Source organism: Papio anubis, chromosome 3, assembly GCF_008728515.1.
Source record: "Papio anubis isolate 15944 chromosome 3, Panubis1.0, whole genome shotgun sequence".
Lineage (NCBI taxonomy): Eukaryota > Metazoa > Chordata > Mammalia > Primates > Cercopithecidae > Papio > Papio anubis.
The window spans coordinates 143,508,546-143,523,275 of NC_044978.1; the positions used below are offsets into that span (position 1 = coordinate 143,508,546).

Sequence of the window (14,730 nt, forward strand, 5' to 3'; positions counted from 1 at the left end):
ATATTCCAGAATGGGAGTCCACAGAAACCAACACCAAAGTGAATGGCGGGTCAAAGCCAGGTATAAAAAGGAAACAAGGAATCAGACACAGGAGTGGAGGTAAGCAGCACTCAAAAACAAGAGGAAGACTGTCCTGTGTGAGAATCTTTTTCTACATTTCAGACATCAGTGACTGCTTTCACGGGAAACCCTGCCCAGCACTGCTAATGTGTGCTGAAGAGCCATACCAGGTAGGTCCTGAAATCAATAAGAAAGCTTCTCTTCTTCCTTATCACAGTCTTAGTTGAAAGAAACTGAACAAAACACAACTATACCATGAGACCATGGGATACATGAGTCTTCACAAAGCTATAATTTTTTAGAGCACAACCACACGATTTGCAAAACTCCTGTGGCGTCAAACCTTTGGAAACAATTCTGGACAGCTAAATACTAAAGCAAGCCAGTAGGACGCTAGTTCCACCACTTTGTATGCAAAGAAGTCAGACCACTCTGCCAAGATGCAAATTGGACTCCAAAGGTCCAATATCATAAAGATGCCAATACAAAATTCTCCACCTCATGGAGAGAGGATTTTTTGGATGATAAAATTTAATAAAGATGCAAGAGTCATTTCTTTCCTCAATAGAGTGTAGAGGTTAAGTTGAAAACCTAGAGCCCTGGAGGGATTAAGCTGGTATCATAAATGCTGAAGCAGGTCAAGAGTAAAAGAAATACTAGAGAAAGATTAAGAATAGCATCTAAATAGAGAAATGTTACACAGCTTAGGCAATTGTTGTCTTGCAGGCATGTGACTTCAGTGTGGTCACACATAATTATTTTATGTAGAAACTTAAAGTCTGGATTTTTATAGGAAATTTTCTGATTTATAAATGGTGACACCTAACTATAAATGCTTTTAAAGACCACGTGGACCAATATTTCTGAAGACTGGATTTGGTATATGCTGCCAATTTCCTACTAAGATAAAGAGAGCATAGCAGTACTATTGACAATAGCAAAGACATGAAATCAACCCAAATGCCCATGAATGATAGACTGGTTAAAGAAAATGTGGTACATATGCATGATGGAATACTATGCAGCCATGAAAATGAATGAGATCATGTTCTTTGCAGGGACATGAATGGAGCTGAAAGGCATTATCCTCAGCAAACTAACACAAGAACAGAAAACCAAACACCACATCTTCTCACTTATAAGTGGGAAGTGAACAATGAGAGGATGTGGATACAGGGAGGGGAACAACACACACTGGGGCCTGTCAGAGGGTGCAGTGGGGAGAGCGAGAGCATTAGGAAAAACAGCTAATGCATACTGGGCTTAATACCTGGGTGATGGGTGGATAGGTGCAGCAAACCACCATGGCACACGTTTACCTACATAACAAACCTGCACATCCTGCACATTTACCCTAGAACTTAAAATAAAAATAAAAATTTTAAAATTTTAAAAAAGGAGAGCATAAACTTGAAAATCAGATATACCTGAGCTCTGCCACTGGCCACCTGTGTATCTTTGGGAAGCTAATGAACTATTGTCTCAGTGTTCTCATTTGTGATGACAGTGATGAGAATGTGATAATAACAATAGCTACCTAACAAGTTTGCTGAGACGATTAAGAAAGAAAAATGTGAAAAAAAAAAAAAAAAAAAACTAGTGTAGGACTTGCGACACACTACTATTCTAAGTTAAGCAGAGAAAAATATTGCACTTCACATCATGGAATTTTTTAAGATTAAAAAAATATATAAGTCAGTGGAAAAAAATCAGTGCAATTGATGACAAAAAGGAAATTATTACTATGTTTTGATTTAGAAACACTGATCTTTAGAAGGAGCAACCAAATGCCCTAGGGTCTATAACTCCTCTTTATATTAATAGGTATGGGCAAGCAAGGCACAGAAACTCACTACAGATGCTGCAGCTTTCAGAAGAGCACCGAAGTTTTCTTTTTTCTCATCATATTATCTGTGTAATTATGCATTTTCCTCTGAATACAAGAACTACTGTTACTGCATTAGTTTTCTACCAAAATGGTCCACTACTTCAAATAGGTGCATTTATTTTTGAATTATTTGTTATGAAATACTTTTCCCAGATGTGTCAAAGTGGAAAAATTTAAGATTGGACCAACCTGCTGCCATGTTAACCAACTGATGTAAGATTCTCTCTGATTACAGAACAAACCGTGTATACCACCCTTCTGTGTCTCTAAGACACATGCATTTTCAAAATACTAATAAGATGACCCCTATCAGGTAGCCACATTGGATGTTATCTAATGTATGAGATCACATGGATATCCCTTTACATGTTGTTGAGGATGAGCTTTGTCTGGAATCAGTGGATCTCAAGAATGTTAAATGTTAGAATAAACTGGGGAGCCTTTGAAAATCCCCAAATCCTAGGCCAAGCCCATACCAATTAAGTAAGAATCACCAGGGTGGGGCCTCTGAATTGCGATTTTTTTTTTTTAAGTTTTAATGTGATTCTAATGTAAAGCCAAGTTCTAGAGCTAGTTAGATACAGATTGGACAGGCAGCATCACAGGCCTCGCTCCAGATCTACTGACTCAGAATCTACATTTTAAAAAGCTTCCTGGAATTTGGAAACATATTATATATTTTTAAGTTGTACATACTTAAGGTATATAATATAATGTTTGGATATACGGAGTTAAATAATTACTGCAGTCAAGTAAATTAATATATATATTTTTCCACATAGTTACATTTTTTTGTGGTAAAAGTGCCTAAAACCTATTATTTTAGCAAATTGTGAGTATGTAATACAATATTATTAACTATAATCCTCATGTGGTACATAGAATATCTCCCTATTATATCCCCCTCTCCCCTTCTACCCCAACCACTAACAGCCACCATTCAACTGTTGCTGTGGATTTGAGATTGCTTTTGTTTGTTTGTTTGTTTGCTTGTTTGTCTTTCAGATTCCACGTATGAGATCATGCAGTATTTTTCTTTGTCTGCCTGGCTTATTTCATTTAGCATAATATTCCCTAGGTTCATCTATGTTATCACAAATAGCAATATCTATTTCATTTTTAAGGCTGAATCATAGTCATTGTTTATATATACACCACAATTTATTTATTCATTTATCCATTAAAGGATACTTAGGTTGTACCTATATCTTGGCAATTGTAAATAATGATGCAATAAACATAAGCCTGAGAGTGCAGATATCTTTAAGAGTTGGTAATTTCATTTCCTTTGAGTATATACCCAGAATGAGGATTGCTGGGTTACATGATAGTTCTGTTTTTCATTTCTTTAGGAATATTCATAATGTCAACAATGGCTACAGTAATCTACTTCCCACCAACAGTGTACGATTGTTCCCTTTTCTTCACACATGTGCTACACTTGCTGTTTCTTGTCTTTTTAATAGCAGTCATTCTAAGAAGTATAAGGTGATATCTTATTGTTTTGATTTGCACTTCCCATTGTGGTTTTGATATTATTGATGTTGAGCACTTGTGTAGATCTCTCTTGGCGATTTGTGTGTCTTCTTCAGAGAAATATCTATTGTGGTCATTCGTCCATTTTTTAAATTGGATTATTTGGTTTTGGCTATGGAGTTAGTTATTTATATTCCTAATTACTTGGGATACTAACCCCTTATCTATATATGGCTCACAAATATTTTCTTCCAATTAATTAACTGCATTTTCGTTTTGTCGATAATCTTTCTTGCTGTACAGAAGCATTTTAGAGTTGTGTGGTCCCACTTGTTTATTTTTCCTTGTATTACCTGTCTTTGGGGGAAATATCCAAAACTTACAAAATTTCTTGCCAGGGGTAATATCAAGGAGTTTTCCCCTATGTTTTCTAGGAGTTTTACAGTTTGGGATCATATGCTTTGATCTTTAATCCACTTTGAGTATGTGGTATAGGATAAGGGTCCAATTTCATTCTTTTGCATGTAGATATTCAGTATTCCCAACATCATTTATTGAAGAAACTAACACTTCCCCATTGCATCTTCTTAGTCCCTTTGTTTAAAATTAGTTTACCTTGTATAGTTGGGTTTATTTCTGTTATCAGGAAGTCCAGCAATCCTCATTTCTTATTTAACTTAGAAGAAAGAATTCAGCCCAGCCAAGAGACACATAGCAAGGGTTAAGCAGCAAAGTTTGCAAGAGTCACAGCATTCCTGGCATTGGTATGCCCTCTGATGCACATATGGCTACAGTGACCAAAGATTTAGATCACAGCACTCAATTCCCTTTGAATACTTGGAAAGCTTTCTTGGGATAGATGGGTACAAACAAGCCCATGCTGCAAAGGCTGGAATAAATACCTAACTCTTCAATGCTCACATATTGACAGACATCTATAAGCATTAAAAGCATCTAGGAAAACATGTCATCAAATGAATTAAAATTAGTTACCAGTGACAAATTACAGAGTGACCTGTCAGACAAAGCATTCACAATAGCTGTTTTGAGGAAGCTCAACAAAATCTAAGATAACATAGAGAAGATATTCAGAATTCTATCAGATAAATTTAACCAAGAGTTTGAAATAATTTAAAAGAATCAAGCAGAAATTCTGAAGCTGAACAATTCAGTTGACAAACTAAAGAATGCAGCAGGGTCTCTCAGCGTCATTGATCAAGCAGAAGAAAGAATTAGTGAGCTTGAAGACAGGCTATTTGAAATACATAGTCAGAGGAGGCAAAAGAAAAAGAATAAAAAATAATGAAGCACACCTATAGGATCTACAATATAGCCTCAAAGAGCTAGCTCTAAGAGTTATTGGCCTTAAAGTGGAGGTGAAGAGAGAGGGATTGGGGTAGAAAGTTTACTCAAAGACATAATAACAGAGAACTTTCCAAACCTAAAGAAAGATAGCAATATTAGAGTACAAAATAACGGCTACTCATTCATTCAGTAATTAGAATAATTTGTTTGCCAAACACAGTATTAAGCACTAGGTATATAATGGTGGGCAAATAATATAATTCCATATCAACATGGAGTTCATAGTTAAAAGTAATAGAAAGCCAAAATGTCACATAAATATAGAATTACAAGCTACTAGGTACTATTAATGAAATGTAGAAGTAATTAGGAAAGCATAGTGCCTGGGTACCTTCTCTTCTTTTCTTAGAGATCAAGAAACTATTTGCTGATATTTGAGGCTAATCTGGAAGAATAGAATTTAACAAAGAAATTAGGTAGAGAGTGGGGAAAAGTATTTCATGCAAGTACAAAGATCTTAAAATGGGAGGAAGATAACGTGTTTGATACTCTTCAAAGTTTGTTTCTTGATACACAAGAAGGGAAAAACAGAATGGTATTAAGTGATTCTAGATAGATATGAAGGGTTGATACCATGTTGTATTTTATAGGCATGTTGTATTTTAATGATCTTGGGTTTTTTACCCTAGAGCAACGAGAAATTCCTAAAGGGTTTTAAGAAGGATAGAAGGAGTTGCACTAAACCTGGTTTACATTTCAAAATGATAAGTAAAGAAGGACCAGTGGGTGTAGTTGTACAAGATGCACACTGCACAAACTTAGGCAGGGCCGTTAGTAGCATATTCTAAACAAACAGTTCCCCCAGGGTTGTGTAGTCCACATTTTGAGCCATTATACTCAGTCTCATTGCCAGTTCCCTTGCTCAGGAGACTGAGGCTGAATATGGGGCAAATTCGGGGTAGAAAGTAGGTTATAAATTAAAATACATTATTCAGTAAAATGTTCTAAAAAAAGATTTTATTGTACAATTTTTGTATGATTTGGAAGTTGGTCTTTCTAGAGGTAGAGTGATAAGTTGAATGATTTCTCAAGGTCTTTTCCAGTTTTATATGAATTTTAAATGATATTGTCTTTGGCAAAAAAAAAAAAAAAATCCTCCTCTCCTACATTTGCTACATTTTCCTTCCCTCAATAGATTTGTCAAAGCATCTGGCCAGAAGTCTAAAAATAGCCTCTAATGGCTGTCCCTCTTCTCCCTTCCTGAGGGTTACCATGGGAATAGCGTACGAAGGATGGAAGCATCTGAGACAGCACTGAGAAGCCTCTGGGGTCTGCAGCCTCCCAGCTCTGAGAGAGCCGACCTAGATGGTAATAAACATAGGCCATTTTTTCCTTTCTGTTTATTAAAAAGATGAATCTTAGGGATGCCTGGAAGCCTTACAACAACCTGCATCACACGCAGATGTGTTGGAAAGGGATGGAAATTACTGCAAATCAGACTAAGGAGTTACCAAATAGCTAACCTATGCCCTCAGCCTGCATGTCGCCCTGCAGTAGCCACAGCACAACAATGAGTACAGTCACCCCCTCATCTTGGGACGATTGTGGAGCTTCCACATCCACTGGAACTAACCCTGGAATTCAGGCCAAGAGTTATTATCCACCCATCCCCCACAGAAGATCAGTACGGAGCAGGCTCAGCTCCTCAGGCAGAAGCAAATTCAGTGGGTTATTTCAGGCTGAGCCTTTGTAGCTCTAGCCTCACACTGATTTAAAAAGGACTCCTGAAATGGCCTCCTAGCCTTGCCCCAGTGAGTCCACAAATCACTGAGGACTTAGAGGCCTCCAGATAGCTGCAAGAATTCAGGTCTTAAGCAATATTTTTTAATAAATAAAAAGTAACACATTTGAATATCAGTGGCAGACAATACTAATAACTTTACATTTATCAATTCCTCACAATAACTTACATAGTGTCGCTGTATCTACAGATCTAGAAACCTAGACTCAGAAAGAGTAAGTATCCTCATATCCTCGACAAGGAGACAGAGTTGATGTTCAGCAAAATTAGAAAATTGGAACTCAGATGTGCACCCTTCCAAAGTCCATGTGCTTTCCACTGAGCCAAGACGAAACACTGAACCACACGTTGTTTTGCTACCCACTCCTCAGGATAAAGTTGTTACTAAACCACAAACTGTTATGGGCCTAATTCATTGCTGGTGAGATAACGGTTGTGAATTGAAGAGGCTCGCCTCTTTACTAAATTATGGTCCCACACGTATCAGTCACTTACATCACACAGGGGGCATGTTAAAATTTTTTTTTCAGTCTAAAATGATTCCTTTGAGATGGGTAAGGGATAGATATTTTTTCCTATACAAAAAGGCAAAGAGGCAAAGTGATTAGCTCAAAGCAATACAGCATGTCAGTAGGCAAACTGGGACTAGACCCAGATTTCTTGATTATCAGGCAGTGGGCCAACCTGGCTCTGGGAACAGCGATTTTAAATAGCAGGCACATGCGGCTGGAAGCAGGGCTGTGGGCCTTGTAAAGGGCAAGACATTTTACATATATTACGCTCTCTCTCCCTCTCCATGATATTCTGTAAACCTCTATAGTTAAATGTGCATTATGAGATGCTTCTTAATACTAAATTTGAGTAAATAAATCTCTGCCCACCTTGCTCTCAAATCACCTCTTGAATTTTTATTCTTGCACTTAATATGATTTGTCAATCCGCTTTATCCAAACCAGACTTTACCCACACCAGGCTTCTCTCTTAGCTTATTTGCTAGATCTGTTTGCATTCTAACCATACTCCCTATTCAGTTCTGAAGGTGAGTGGTAATTTCTTACGTCAAATTCCCCTCCTCACAACTGGACCACAAAACATCAAAAGGAACTTCTCTATGTCCCTCTATAAGACACAAATTATAAAAAATAATTATTCATCACATGACTGTTGCATATTTATATGCAGTTCTAGAGACTGCAAAAGGAACTCTACATATGCACTTTTTCATTTATCATAGTGGTAAAGATTATGGCCCAGGTTTTATAGACACGGAAACTAAGATGTGGAAATAAAGTTAAGGTGCCCAAATAAGTCAGGGGGGAAAAGGGAGCAAAACGAGAATTTGAACCTGAGTCTGCCTTCTAAGTCCTTACTCTTTCCTTAAGAAGATGTTATATAATCTTCTTAAATACAAATGACCAAAGGACCACCCTGTTCTAAAATAATGGCAAAATGTACCATGAAGAGGCTGTCACAGGGACAGTCCTAGAAATTCCATTACTCATCCCTGTGCTGTCTTCTAACCTCTGGTTAAATGTCACTTCTCAAACAGGCCTTCCCTCATTGCACTATGGGAAACAGCCCCTCTATCCTCTTACCCAGTTCTTTCCTAGTACTGCTGGATGTTATATTGTGTATGTTAAGTGGTTCACTGTCTATCTACACACATTAAGACATAAACTCACTGAAGCAAGGACTTAGTTTTTTCATTAGAACTAAGAACCCAGAATATAACCAAGTACATATAGATACTCCATAAATATTTTCTGGCCTCTTTTCCATACATTTAAGCCAGAACTTGGTTTGAATTTCCCCCTTAGTCACCAGAAAATCCTGGACAGTTTATTGACCGCTCTTAGTTTTCTTATCTTTCAATATAGACACTAGTGCCTACTTCATGGGGATTCGTGAGGTTTAAATGATTAAATGAATAGAAAAACTCTTACCAGGAAGACTAACGCATCATGAACTCTCAGTAAATGGTATATTTTTATCAATATTATTATTATTATAAAATGTTATTGACACATATCAGCACCATCACCATTATTGCTATGAACAAAAAGTCCAAATCCACAGATGTCATCAACCTCATAAGCTCAAATGGCAAACTTTAACCTCATAATTACACAATGATCAAAAAAGCCAATCTCTTATTGAGGTAAATTGCTCTTTTTTAAAAAAAATCAACAACATTTATTTTTCTCATGAATCTGCAATTTGGCTATGGCTAGGTGAGGACAGCCCGTCTGTTCTACTCTTCCCACCAGCTGGGGAGCTAGAAGCCTGGGGCTGTAATCATCTGAAGAACCTTTCACTCACATGACTGGCAGCTGATGCTGGCTGGTGGCTAGGATTGTAGCTGAAGCTGTCTTCCAGAACACCTACTCATAGCCTTGTCCTGTACTTCCTTGTAACATGGTGCCAGGTTCAAAGGATAAACATCCTAAAAGAACGAGGGCCAGGTGGAAGACTTATTGCTTTCTAGCCTTCACTTGGAATCACTTTTGCTGCACTCTATTCATGAAAGCAGTCACGAAAACCCACACAGATTCAAGGGGAGAGGAAACAGACTCCCACTTCTTGATAGAGAAATGGCAAAGTTCTGGAGACCATGTGGAACCAGAGATCTTGTTGTGGCCATTGTTTTTGGTGGGGGAAAATATAATTTCCATACAACCTAGTAAATTTGCTATAGTCCAGAGTCTTGGCCCTCAGACATACAAGCTGGGAAATTCACCATTGGCTGGCTTTTTGAATCAAGATACTGATATGTAAGACTAGAATGCCTATTTATTATTTACAATGAAAAGAACATGTCATTGACGTAGGACCACTCAAATTCTCTATGCTTTCCATATTCTTGGTGAGCATAGAATCAGAACAAAGGAGTAAAGGATTTGAGTCAATGGCTTGAATAGCAGCAGGTCAAATAATGTCTGAATTTTTGATTTGTCAAAAGGATATGAATTATTAGTATTCAGTGACTGAGACTTCTGGGGTTTCTTTCGATGCTTACCTCTGTGATTCCCCTTTGTGTAGCTTCCTTAGCTGATCAACTACTCCTTTGGAATGTTCTTTCTTTGAGTGTGCTGCTCCACTCAACCTCATCAGTCTAGGTTTGCTGAGGGGAGCCATTCTGCTCCTGTAGGTATGACTTTCCACTTTCATTTTCTAATTTGTCTTGTCTTGATCTTATAGTCTACATCTCAGAAAGCAACCTTAATGCTTTTATTTCTTATTTCTTGTGGGAGGAAGAAGTACAACTACTGAGAAGAGAGTTCACAGTAGTCAAGGTGGTAGCAGGTGGTTTGGACTAAGGTGATGTTGGTGAGGTAGGGGGTGGTCAAGTGAATGGGAAGGGGTTCAGGGTGGTATAGTCAGCTTTGCTGATGCTCCACGCAGGCCCCTTCACCAGGTCAGTGCCTCAATCCCCCACCTGGTGTGAGTGTTGTTTGCTAACCGCTCTCAGCTGCCTTCTTTGGAGAATTGGTCTCACTCGATGGAGCCCACTCAGCTAGAAAAGTGGTGGGAACATAAAGTTTATAACCAACAACTAACTGATACTGGGGTAATAAGGCCCTGAACTCTTTTCTCAAAATGAGGCAACTCTGCTCTTCACATCTGTTTGGGATATGCTATCAATTCTGATAGTGAAAAAACAACAGAGTCAAGCATATATCAGCATATAGCAGATGTCATAAAAATCTCTCCAAGTTCAATTGCCCACTTTGTGGCATAACAGAAATGCATAAGCATAATCTTTGCATGCAAAGATTTCTTCAGAGTGTTTTCTATTTTCTCAATGCTCTCAGATCATTCAAATAAGTGAATTTCAGTTATTTCCTCAGGAATTATCCATTTGTCCAAGTCAATTACTGAATGAGCCTAGACGTTAACTGAAAAGTCAATGAACCTAATAAATGTTCCACACCAAAAAAAAAAAAAAAAAAAAATGCTGATTATTAGGCAAATGCAAATCAAAACCACAATGAGATACCATCTCATGCCAGTAAGGATGGTGATTATTAAAAAGTCAGGAAACAACAGACGCTAGTGAGGATGTGGAGAAAACAGAATGCTTTTACACTGTTGGTGGGAATGTAAATTAACTCAACCATTGTGGAAGACAGTGTGATGATTCCTCAAAGATCTAGAAGCAGAAGTACCATTTGACCCAGAAATCCCATTACTGAGTGTATACCATAACGAATACAAATCATTCTATCATAAAGATACATGCACACATATGTTCATTGTAGCATTATGATGACTGGGATCTACCTCTTTAGCAACATACATTAGAGAAAACTGAGACTCACTCAGTTGAATTATTTGAATCAAACTTTTCTTTAGGAACCAGTATGTTGCTGTGTAAAGAAAACCAATCTGAAGGCATTGCTTTGACAGTTAGTAGCTGTGATGGTTAATATTACGTGTCAACTTGACTTGACTAGGGGATGCTCAGATATCTGATTAAACATTATCTCTGGGTATGTCTGTGAGGGTGTTTCTGGAAGAGATGAGCATTTGCATTGTAATGAGCATTTAGAAGCAGATGGTTCTCCCTGATGTAGGTGGTCATCATACCATCTGTTGAGGGACTGAATAGAACAAAAAAGCAGAGGAAGGTTGGATTTGCCTTCTCTCTACCTGGCTGCTTGAGCTGAGACATCAATTTTCTCCTGACCTTGGTGCTTCTGAATCTTATGCCTTCAGACGCAAATTTAAATCTACACCATCAGTTCTCTGGAAGTCAGGTCTTCAAACTGCATCACTGGCTTTCCTGAATCTTCAGCTTGAAGACTACAGGTTGTGACACTTCTTAGCCTCCATAATCCCATGAGCCCATACCATGTAATAAATCTCTTCCTATATATAGATATCTGGATACAGAGAGAGAGAGAGAGACATAGATATATAGACATAGATATTATGCAAATATAGATATTGTATTGGTTCTGTTTCTCTGGAGAACACTGACTAATATAGTAGAGGCATGAATTTGAGGAAGTCCATTTACTTTTCCAGGACTAGGTTTTCTGTTCTCTAGTATGGGAATAGCTACAATCTCACACACAAAAGAGTTGTAGGATTTTATGTAAAATCCATATGAAAACACATTGCTAACTATAAATCTTCACAAACACGCCATCTATCACTATTACCCAAAATGTCATAGCCGGAAGAAAGAGGGATTATAATCTAATTCAGAAATCTCTCCCGGTAACCACATTCCTACTAAATAAAAATGTCTATCTTCTAATATGAATATCTTGGCTTCTATACATATTGTCAAAAACACTGTGTATTGGCATTTTACATTTTGCTAATCTCTATAGATAAAACTGATACGAGGATGAACACCAAAATCACCATATTCAGGAGCCTCTAATCTCAAAATTATGAGCTTACAACAGTGAAAAGCCAGGCAGTAAATAAGTCAGGAACATCTCACAAATGGAGAAATTTCTAAAATATTTTTCCTCTTATTTCTTAAAATATTCAAGTTGCAAAACCAGAAGAAAAGGGACTACAATATTGAACAATGGCATCAGAGTATTAAGGGACTAGAGAGCCCTGCACTAACCATTGTCGTAACACCCTTCATCTTTGCTCCAAGAACCCCGGTGCTTTCTCTTAAAGGGAAAGGTGCCCTCTCCCTTCTACTTTATTTTGTATATTATATCTATAATATTATATAAGATTAAAGTGTTTCTCAATTTTCCAAATCAAGAAAAATACCTGAATAATCAGCTAAATGGAGCCAGTCCCTTTCAGTGTATTTGAATGCTGTTAAGAATCTACTTTAGAGGTTGAAATACCTGTACTTCATCTCAGCCTGATTCTTTCATAAATGTCAGTGTGATGAAGACAAGTTATTTCAGTCCCTGTAGAATTCCCAGAATAGACTGAGAACTGAGGGCAAGAAAGCCAGTGAAAATTCAGAATTTGAGAAAATTGGACACAGCCTCAGGGAAATCCCCCATTTCCATTTCCTCCTTAGGCTTCCAGGCTTGGCTCTTATGTCTCTCTGACTGTACTAATGATCATGGTCCCAGTGTCACCTAAATACAGTGAACTCCAGGGACGTAACAGCTAGAGGCCATTTATGGAAGCTTGGTTGGTGCAGGAAGCTAATAATTTTTGTAAGTAGGGAGTCCTTTAACTCTATAAGTAAGTAGGTACTGTTATTATCTTAGCTTTACAAATGGAAAACCTGAGGCACAGAGAAGTATGTGACAGGACTAACGTCAGGCAACTAGCAAATGATGGAGCTAGTATTTGATTCAAGTAAATTATAGAACTCAAATATTTATATGACCTTATTAGCCATGTTCTGACTCTCTCTATATCCCAATTCATGTGATAAACAATAAAAAATTAAAGGGACTAATACAGGATTTATTAATTTTAAAGTCTCTCTTTCTTTTTTCTTTTTTTTTCTTTTTGAGATGGAATCTTGGTCTATGGCCAGGCTGGAGTGCAGTGGTCTGATCTCAGCACACTGAAATCTCCACCCCAGGCTCAAGTGATTCTCCTGACTCAGCCTCCCAAGTAGCTGGGATTACAGGCACGTGCCTCCACACCCGGCTATGTTGTTGTTGTTTTTTCTTTTTTTTTTTTTTTTCTTTTTTTGGTATTTTTTAGTGGAGATGGGGTTTCACCATATTGGCCAGGAGGATCTCGATCTCCTGACCTCATGATCCACCCACCTTGGCCTCCCAAAGTGCTGGGATTACAGGCATGAGCCACTGCACCCGGCCTAAAGTTTCTCAAATACATAGAGATTTAAAATAAATAATGTATTGGTCTCCTATTGCCACTGTAACAAATTACCACAAAGTTAGTAGTTTAAAACAACAAAAAATTTATCTTACAATTTCAGGGTTAGAAGTCTTATATGGGTTTCAATGGGCAGAAATCAAGGTGTCAGTAGACCCAAACTCCTTTTGAAGGCTCAGGGGAGAATTCCTTGTCCTGCCTTTACTGGCTTCTAGAGGTTCCCCCATTCTGTGGATCATGGTCCCTTCCTCCATTTCTGATTCTGACCTGCCTGCCTCCTTTTTATAAGGACCTTGTTATTTCACTGGGCCCATCCAGTAATCCAGGATAATATCCCCATCTCAAGATCCCTGATCCCTCACTTCATCACATCTACAAAATCTCTTGAACTGTAAATTAACATATTCACGGGTTCCAGGGATTAGGAGAGGGACACCTTTCAGCAGGGTGCGGGTGGGGGCGGGCAGTATTATTCAGCAGCCTATCACAGACAGATGGATTTTAAATACCAAGTCACAGGCATAGGCCTAAAGGGCTTATTGGACTACATCTTTCTCATGTTTATCAACTTGCTCTAGAAACACAATCTGATGGTAATTCTAATAAGGTAACCATGAAACACATTGTTCTTCCAAGACCCTCGATACAATCACTTGTGTGTAGGACTTTTCTCCAGTTTGCTACTGAAGAAATAGAAAGGGCATAAAAAAGAAGCAAGTGCATTAAAGAGGGGGAGATGATTTGTATGTTTTTTATCTATCTTTTCTACTGGTTTCTATCTCTTATCTTGCAGTATGCTTTCCCTTCAGGTATTTAAAAAAAGTCATAGAAATTGCTGTGAAAAGCAAACACAGAGCATGACCAAATGAGGGAAGTACTTTGCATTACATGAAAAGGAAGACACAAATGAAAATGTTTTAAATTTTTGCATAAAGCCAGGGGTTGAATTTGTCTATGTGCTCCACAAATGAATCTAGATAATTTTTCAGTTCCGCTTCAAAGAAACCAAATAATGACAAGATTTCAAAAGCAAGAAAACGTTACCTTCCCATCTCTTCTGCAATTTCCCCAAATTAGGTTGCTTTAATTAAAGCACCTAAATTGTGAGGCACATGAAACATACACAAGTAGATGTGTGCAATAATGGTTAAAATTTTTTCACTACGTGTACTATACCATTTGGCATGACTGATGTAGTTTAGTAAAGGAAGTTTAACATTTATTATTGATTGTATATTCAAACTAAAAATAAATGCAGATTTTTAAAACAAGATTGATTGCTATATCATTATCAGAAGGAAGAAAACGAAATTATTTCTGGAAGTGTTGGGAATTGTTTCTGGAAATGTAAGCAGACTCTGCTTGGTTTGTCACCAGAGCTCCTCACTGGAGCTAATTGTTAGATTTTGGAGATTTA

General features: G+C 37.7%; 1 protein-coding gene across 3 annotated transcripts in view; it reads right to left on the minus strand.

The window, feature by feature from the left end:
* The window catches only part of GRXCR1 (glutaredoxin and cysteine rich domain containing 1), a 360,439-nt gene that overhangs the window by 60,905 nt on the left and 284,804 nt on the right, over window positions 1-14,730 (minus strand). The window lies entirely within an intron of this gene.